We start from the raw sequence: 8,860 nt of genomic DNA, 5'->3' as shown, positions 1-8,860 counted from the left end.
GAAATCGCCCAAGAAAGAAAAGAATGTTGTAGAACTAGAAAAGCAGAAATAAAAAGAGAATGAGATTTAAATCAAATAAGGAAACTAAGGATACATGAGCATGGCTCATTAAATGCGCCACGAAAGTCGCGCCCGTGAAATGAACCGACGCACGCCTGAAATGATAGGATTCAAAATTTTAAAAAGGAAACCCTTTGTCGAGCGGCGCGCCCAATAACATGGAGCATCCCCGTAGGCCTGGTCAAAACACTCAAAACCCCTTGCGGATGCTCCAGCGGCAACTGAAGCGATAGGAACCATGACTTCAAGACATCTGGACTGACAAGTCAAAGTCTAACCCAAGTGATGAGACAGAGCCTAGCCCAAGCCTCAAACCAGGCAGTCACGTCACAAGAAAGAACCAAATAGATACCTTGCTTCAATTACGAGTACGGAAGACCGCTGGGCCAAAAGAAGAATTGGGGAGGACATCCCACCGCATAAAATGAAAAGGACGCCCGAAGAAGATATCGAGCCATTCAGACAAAGACGCCAGAAACCGTACGACGTAACATTCTTTACTCCAAAAAACCTTAGTAGGTCCATTGGAGTGGGGGCGTTATGTAATACACAAAATATAACCTGTTACACCCTTACTCAAAATACACCCTAATATCTCAGGTCAAAATTGAACTTTTACTGACGGGTGATGCCACGATGCCAATGGTCAACAGCTATGACCTTGGATTGTAACTAGGGCTGCAACAGGGTCGGGTTGGGCCGGGCTTTATAGAATCCTAGCCCAACCCTAAGTCCCCTTAGCTGGGCCCAGGCCCGACCCAACCCTGACTCAGGGCCAAAAAAATCCAACCCTGACCCGCCCTCAGGGTCGGGTCGGACCGACCCTGATTGGCCCTGATCATGGGGAGGGGGAAAGAAATGCATGGGCTAGAATGGGCTGCGAAGAACATTATTAATTTTACATAAAATAACAATATAATAAATTATATTATAACACTTATTGTCTTCATATATAATATATTATATAAAAAAATGTGGGTGAAATTTAAAGTTTATAATGTATAAATTATATCAATATATATTTTATAGTATAACTGAAATAAGGGTCGGGCCGGGCCGGGCCAAGCTTAGCTCGAGGCCTCAACCCTAACCCGACCCGACCCTAACTCAGGGTCAGAAATTTCTAGCCCTGACCCGCCCTCAGGGCCAAATATCTCAGCCCAGACCCTGTTCGGGCTCAGGACGGGCCAGGGCGGGTTCGGGTCGACAGGGCTAAACTTGCACCCCTAATTGTAACAATCAAGGGGGAAGGCTCGAACACAAGGAATTGTATTCATGCCTTGATGGGCGATTGGACCACACCATGGGTAAACCTTGAACCCTAAACTTTGGTATACATCCCCTTCGAAGTCCTGGAAGTGTGGGTCAAGGTCCCACAACTTCCCTTGTGATTTTGGGCCCTTACAACAGCAACGGAGTCACGAACGGACTCACAAGACTGGTTCTGTTTGTGGATCTGTCTGTGCAGTTTCTTGCCCTTTTGTTATATTTTCATGTGGGACCCATGTCCCTGTGTTCCAGACACAATGACTAAGTCCTCAGATAAGATGGACCCCCACCCTTACCTTCTCTTGGTTTGTTGGGCCATGAAAGTGGTCCCATAAGACATAACTAAAATAAATAATAGTTTCTTTTATTTAGTTAAGCCAAACAAGCCCCAAACTAAATTACCTTTTTAGGACCTTAGGCTAAGCCAAACTTGCCCTAACTAATTGGACCTAATAGAGTTTGTAACCTTAGCCAAACAGGCCTTAAGGCCTAACTTGAATATAAGGGATTCTTAGCCTTGGGGGACCTAGGCAAATGAGCCCTAAGGCCCATTTCTCTTATAAAAGGAGGGCTTAGCTCTAAATTTTCCCATTTCTCCCCCTCCAAGCCAAACCGTGGAGGAGAAGAAGAAAGGAAGGAGAAAAAGGAGAAAGGAAGAGGAGTGGGAGGGGAAGGAAGAAAAAGGAAGGGGAAGCAAGAGGGGTCTTGCTGTCCTACCTCCTCTCCTCTTGCTGTCCGGACAAGGATTGAAGAAAAGAAGAAAAAGGGAAGGAGAGAGGAGAAGGTGGATCTTCAAGACTGGCTGAAGTTGGGGTTTGAGCTCCACTCACCTAGGTATGTTTCCATCCTATTGCATCTCCCCCTTCTCCATTTATTCTTGGGTTTAGATAAGTTTTCCTAAAGGAAGAGCTGACCTAAGGTTCCATTTGGGACTCAAGGTGGAGCTTAACCCTTAATGGGGTTCCATTAATGAAGACCAATCCCTAATGTTAGCTCCACTCAGCCTATGTGCAGCCATTTCTGCTGTTCTATGATTTTCCGAACCCTAAACCTCATATTTGAATCAAAGGAGTTGAATCCTTGTGTGATCTTGGACCCATGAGGTGGGACTAAGTTCTAGTGACCCTAAGAAGGCCTATGACTCCCCTCCTTGACCTTGGGGGCCATGTGAACTCCAGGTTCCAAGATAGAGAAGAAAATCCTTAGAAATCTCGAAAAGAACCTCGACGGATGCACGAATGGATCCAGCGTTGTGGTTCCATCCGTGAATCCGTCCAATACATTTTGGTGACTGGTTCGAGCGGAGCCAGGAACGGATTCACCTATTACTTCCGTCCGTGGTTCCATTCCCTCTCGGGAATGTCTCAGGGATCGAACGGATGCATGAACAGATTCATAAGGAGGTTTCGTTCGTGAATCCACCCCCCCCTTATTTTGATTTTTTGGCCTGAACGGAGCCAAGGACGGACTCACTCTTTTGCTTCCGTCCGTGAGTCCATCCATGCTATCTTGTTTAAAACCCAATTTTAACCTTGGGGGCATAGCATAGGACCCCTCTACACAGATTTTAACACTTGCTCTCGCATTTTTAGGCTACCCAACTCATTAGAAAGAACGCCTATCGGGGAAATTCATGTCAACCACGTTGGGTGGTACCCGAATAAGGTGAATGGGTTTTGGGTGATTATTTGGGTTTGCTATTCATTAGATATTCATTATCATGCTATTATATGATAAATAAGCATATTGCATCTTTGCATTATTTATCTTGAATGTGAACTGAGTTGAACGTGGATATGTGAATTGCTTCTTTATTGTATCGGGTTATGGTGCCGGGAGTACCGGTACCAGAACCCCAGAAATGTTTATGAAATTCATTGATTGTCATCTTGCTTTGTATGCGCCGTGTCGTGCTGGTACCCAAGTACTAGATGGAATGGAACGTTGATGCACCCGGAATACCTCTCGGGACGATAGGACTTGCATATAGTATATCTGTGGTTAGGATTCTTGTTCCCTTATGCTACGACTCTTACCAACAGGGGTTTATGTGTTGGGTAGTCAGAGCACCTGTTACCTGTGGGGGGGAAAGGTCAGGTCAGGGGTAGTAATGGCTATCAGGGTCTGCCACTGGGTGGTCTTGGTGGCTTCGACCGGCGTAGGCTCCCTTGTGATAACTGAGGTTTTATTATGGCGATAAGTTAAGTGACCCACAATGTCTCCCGAGTTATCATAGTAGCATATACCTGACTTAGATTTGTGTGCTAGGTGAAAAATGAATCTAACATGTGCATGCATGAATTGTTCAAATTGTGTGTTTATGTATATGTGTATTCCCCTTTGCTCTCTCACTAGCTTGTGGAGCTAACCCCGTTGCACAACCTTTTTTAGTTGTCGTGCAGGTAACCTCTTGACGTGCTCCTTTTGATGTGAATCGAGTGGAGCTAATGGCTGGACTTGGATGTTGATATACATTCAAGGGTGTTGTCCTTGGGGCATAATCTTACTCTTTATTTTATGTTGATCATTAGTCATGTACAAACTTCGTGCATACTTTTGGAGTATTCACTTAATGGCTATAGGAAAGTTGAAATTATACTATGCACTATCATGAGCCAATAAACACCTTGTATTATTCGATTTTAAATTGAATTACGCTTCTGCTGACTCCTATTCATTTTGGAATGGATTATTCCGTTGGTTTACGCACTCTGACACTATCATGCTTTTGATATTGGGTATAGACTGTGGATTGGGACACTGTATCTGTAATCCTGGTAGTTTTGGTGATGACACTTGTCATCTTAGTCATCCCTTTTCTTGTAATATATCCTTTATTGGGATGGGGCGTGACATAACCTCCCAATGGGATCGTGCCATGTCACCAAGAAGCGAGAACCCTAGATCCAGTAGGTCACACCTGAGATCCAAATCCATGAAGAAAACGCCAGGATCGGCCTTAGACACCACGTAACCCACCATTCCTATATGGAAACTACTACAGAGGAAGTCGAGACAAAGGAAAGAGAGGATCTCGCTCTTAAGAAGATCTCACTCAGAGATATTCTCAAAGAATAGAAACTACCATACTGAGACTCTCTCTCTAGAGCTACTAGGCTCATCACCAACTCTATATATACTCAGGTATAACCCCTTACAAACCATCTTCACTATTCTCAATTGTTGCTAAGCGAGATCTGGCTTAGGCATCGAATAGTCCCTCGTTGATGAAAATCGGCTCTCTGGTATCCATCTTGTTCTCTTGTGCAGGTCCGAGCCTAGGAGGACCTTTGGTGGAGATTTCTTGACGCAACAAGAAGGACGAAGTTTTCGAGAGATGTTTTTGCTCCTGCTGCTTCTTCTTTTTTTTTTTTTTTTTTTTTTTTATTACTAATGATGAGAATGTGGAGTACCCACATGACAATATAGTGGGTTTCACATGCAACGATTGAAGAAGAAGGGAAAACCACATGCAATGCTGGTTATATTTATTAGGATTATAGAAACAACATATGTTATATAGTGAATGCATGCAAGATGCTCCCTTGGACACGTTGGAGGCAATAATCCAAATAGCAAGTGGTTCATCTCTTGTGACAGATGCTACGATACGTCAGAATTGCGATAGGCCTTTTACTCCGTTACGAACTAAGACGCCTGGAGTTGGAGGTGCTATCAAAATAAGACCGAGCCTCTTCATTTCTCGCATTTTGCTGCGTATAAAAACAAAAAAAGATGAAGAGGATATGGCTGGAAGTCATTGGAAGATTTGAAGGTGGAATAGAATATTCAGCCATCCCCTACAATTATATTCGGTCAGCTCAAGAGTCAAGAACATTCCCTATTGGCTCGGTCTACTAAAAAATAGCCCATGGTATTTGGTTATAGTGACCATCAAGTCAAATTCGGCCAATCAAATTAGAATGAGTGACACCTCCTCTTGAGGACTTAGCAAGCGCAAGGTTTCACCCTACATGAATAAAAGAGGGAGGATATTGACTGAACGATTTTGTTTCGGTCGATAAAATTGGCACGACCTTGGCCTCCCAGGCCGAACATGGTCAGTTAAATGTGAAACGTCTACGGGGTAGGATCGGTTTCTCGGTTTATACTTGAATTAATAACCGGGATGGGGGTAATAGTACGTGAGTGAATGTGATATCGTTTGAATTGGTTTTAAGCTGGAATCATCAAAAGGAGACTGATTGAATAGGGACAAAGATTCTTTGTTTACACCCTATTTTTGGTCAATAGACCAAACTTAAGACTGATAAAAGCATGTCCACAAACCCATTCGAACTCGTGTAACCCCGTTCAAAAGGGATTGTGAGGGGCAATATTACACCCTGATTTTACGGTCAGGGGTTAGGCAGAGCCAGCAGGGGTGAATGGTTAAGGCCGTGACCGATTAGGGAACCAGTGAGTGACGATCGGTCAGAGACCAGTCAGCGGCACGTAGGAAAGTAGCCACAAGAGTTGGTGATCGTGAAAGGTGGGACCTACCATATCTGTAGATGGTAGGAAGTTGCAAACCCATAGGAACACGTGGCGCAGGCAGTTTGCACTTTGAAATGAGCGTGGCCCTGATACAAGGAAGGGTATGGAGGTGTTGGTTATGGAAGTGTGAGAAGTGGAAGTTGTTGGAACTACCACAACCGCCAAGGGAGCAATTATAAAAGGAGAGAATGTGAAGAAGAACGGGCCCCCAGCCAATACAAACACTCTTTACAATTTATCTTTTTATCTTTCATCATCTCATATTTTCAGATGTAGATGTTTTATCTTAGTTTTTGCTTAGAGAATAACTCCAGCAATACGTCTTTTGGCTCGTGTTTCAAAAGATGTGTCCTATCCCATTTTGTCTTTTGGCCTGTGTTCCAGAAAACAACCATCAGAATCAAGTTGCAAACTTCATCAGTCAGTGGCTGACAGAGTTGTGAAGCTTCATCAAATTCATTTCTGTGAGACTATACAATTTGGTTGTAGAGTAGTTGTAGTGTAAATACCAAGTTGTAAACCTCATTAATGTCAGATTTCACAAGTTGTAATGACTCCAATGAATACAGACTGCAACTAAGCAATTTAATTTTCAATCTTTTGCCTTTGTCTCTTCCATTGCGATTTGCTTAACCCAAAAGTCCTTAGAGTTACTCAGGCATTGGAAAGATCTCGCATTCGTCCTGGTTGGAAGTTAGAACAGACCGTTTCGTCCTGGCTGAAAGTTAGAATAGACCGTTTCGTCCTGGCTGGAATTTGGAACAGGCCGTTTCGTCTTGGTCAAAAGTTGGAACAGGTCGGTTCATCAGTTGGAACAGGCCATTTTGTCCTTGTTGGAAGCTAGGACAGGCCATTTCCTACCCCGTTTGAGCCTACGTCAATGGCTCTGGCACTCCCTCGCTACCTCCACCATGTACGTTGTGCCATCGTGTGTAGGTGTTGGATTTTTCCACTAACAAAATACTATCGAGAAAATGTCTCCCCTTGCCTACATATGCCATGCCTGTCAATTCTCCAGCTCCTCTTCAATCTCTATCTTTGCAGCATTGCCAGCATAAGCCAGACTCTGATCAGATCATGGCCCAGATAAATCCCTAGTCATCTACTCCTCTATCTTTGACCACTATTGATCCCTCGTCTCATCTCGTTATGCTCAAGAACTCACTGTCAAGCACCTCGCCAAATCTCGTCGCTTTAGCGAAATTGAAGCTCTAATTCAATTCTACAAGACAGATCCCAAAAACCTTTCCTTGCCACCTTAGTTCCAAAATATAGCATTGTAGGAATGATTGATCACGCCCTTTGGACTTTTGATCAGATGGATGAGCTCGGAACACGAATATCTACTACATCCTTCAATGCTCTCTTGTCTGCTTTTAACTAGTGCAAGAAATTTGATCAACTCCCCAATTTGTTCAATGAAATTCCTCATAAATATGGTGTTTCTACTGATAAGATTTCTTGTGGTATTTTATTAAGTCGTTGTGTGAAGTGGGTTCCCCAGGATTGGATTTTCCAATTTTTAAAAAAAAATGGAAGAGAAAGACATAAAGGTTACTGCAATTACTTATACTACAATCTTGGATTCTCTGTATAAGAATGGTAAGATCGATGAAGCTGAGAAAATCTAGAAGGAAATGGTTGAATAAGCTGATAGATTAATTTGATCCGAATAGGGGCAAAATCCCAAAAGCCAGGATCTCCATAGGGCGTTCAAGAACACAATCAAATAAATAATAGAAAATAGGGATAGAACCACCAACCTTATTTCGCATCCATAGTGATGATGATTGCAGCGAAAAATAAAGAATAAGATCTAGGTAAAGTAACTGGCTTGATGAGAATACCGTATGTACAGGGATGATAAACACTGAATATCTCCCTCTCTGTCCAGAATGCACTCTTCAATAGAGATTGAGAATAATTAATTGTGATGGGTAGAGGGGGGACCTAGCTCTCCTTATATAGTAATTTCTATAGGGTCTAACTCATCATAATCCCAATAGGAATCTATCTGCCCACACTAAAGCCAATTCACATAGGATTCCTAATATAACCCAATGACCCCCTTAATTAGACCAATACCATAATTAGTCTGAGTTTTACTTTATTTAATATTAGTCCATAATAGGGAATATGGAATTGTATTCCATAGATAATTTTAACATTCTCCCACTAGGACTTATATTAAATCACTCATTTTTTACAGAGATTTAAAAACAGTTTTGACCAAAACAAATCACAGGCTAACAACCTTTAAGAAAACTTTATGTGCACATTTTTTAAGACAAATTGGTTTAGAGGTCATATTAGAAAATCAATCATGTCCCATTGAGTTTTAGACACCGAAGCATGGTGGTAACTGCATCTATGATCAAGCGACACAGAGCCTTCCATGGTCACGAGAGTCCTCAACTCTACTAACATGGACGTAATGTGGTAGTGTGGCAACGAGATAATACTCGCATAGTGATTCCTTATGTATTATCAATTTATCAATCCAAAACTTCTCTTCTTTAAGTGGCACAGGCTCACTAGAGAAATAATCTTTATGATTCCAACAAATCTGTATGTCTCATCTTGAATAACTCGAGTTTTACTTTATGTGTTACAAGACATACCTTTAGGCTAATAACTTAATGCTCCAGCCTTGCTTAAGGTTAACACATTCCTTAAGATTTTAAAACAAAAAATATATACATCATGTCAATAAATAAAACACCCATGTGTTTAAAAGAAACTGTATGCAATGATAACTGATATATATATAAACCAAAGTGTACCATAAGGTAAAAATATAGATAAAAAGAAACTTTAAATTATAATGAAGCAAAACAAAACAAACTCCCACTAACCAGCCGCATCCCATGATGCAACTAAGCCCATGCTTATGACATGTCTCTCAAAAGCACAAGGGCGAAGACCTTTGGTTAGGAGATCTGCAACCATATCATCTGAATGTTCCACTACAATGTCACCTTTCTTTACTGTCTCCTTTATGGTCAAATACTTGACATCCATGTGTTTAGACCCT

General features: G+C 42.1%; 1 pseudogene; it reads left to right on the top strand.

The window, feature by feature from the left end:
* The first annotated feature begins 6,800 nt into the window (after positions 1 to 6,800).
* On the top strand, positions 6,801 to 7,466 carry LOC122662740 (annotated as a pseudogene).
* The last annotated feature ends 1,394 nt before the right edge of the window (positions 7,467 to 8,860 follow it).

This window comes from Telopea speciosissima, chromosome 5 (genome assembly GCF_018873765.1).
Source record: "Telopea speciosissima isolate NSW1024214 ecotype Mountain lineage chromosome 5, Tspe_v1, whole genome shotgun sequence".
In the NCBI taxonomy this organism is placed as follows: domain Eukaryota; kingdom Viridiplantae; phylum Streptophyta; class Magnoliopsida; order Proteales; family Proteaceae; genus Telopea; species Telopea speciosissima.
Note: the sequence above shows the minus strand (reverse complement) of the source record. Positions and strands in the feature narration are given on the sequence as shown.